General features: G+C 36.9%; 1 protein-coding gene across 1 annotated transcript in view; it reads right to left on the bottom strand.

Annotated features, from left to right (window-relative positions):
* LOC109546301 overlaps nt 1-217 on the bottom strand; it is a 520,465-nt gene that overhangs the window by 460,194 nt on the left and 60,054 nt on the right. The gene's annotated exons all lie outside the window — the stretch shown is intronic.

Raw genomic sequence — 217 nt, forward strand, 5'->3', positions numbered from 1 at the left:
AAAATGAGCAAGAACGCTCATTTGTACATCATTCTAGACAGAAATAAATGGCATTTTCAGAAAGTGAACCATGGATGGGAAAATGTTGGCAGTCTTCTTAAAAAATGCTTGAATTCAAGAAGTTTTAGATTTGCGTGGTTTTCTTGAACATGACGCTGCTTTTTTCGAAGTTTCTCAAGAACTATTCGAACCAGAGAGATCGTTTTGGCTTCGTTGG

Source organism: Dendroctonus ponderosae, unplaced genomic scaffold (genome assembly GCF_020466585.1).
Source record: "Dendroctonus ponderosae isolate FM_Combo_2020 unplaced genomic scaffold, Dpon_F_20191213v2 Dpon_F_20191213_2, whole genome shotgun sequence".
Classification (NCBI taxonomy): domain Eukaryota; kingdom Metazoa; phylum Arthropoda; class Insecta; order Coleoptera; family Curculionidae; genus Dendroctonus; species Dendroctonus ponderosae.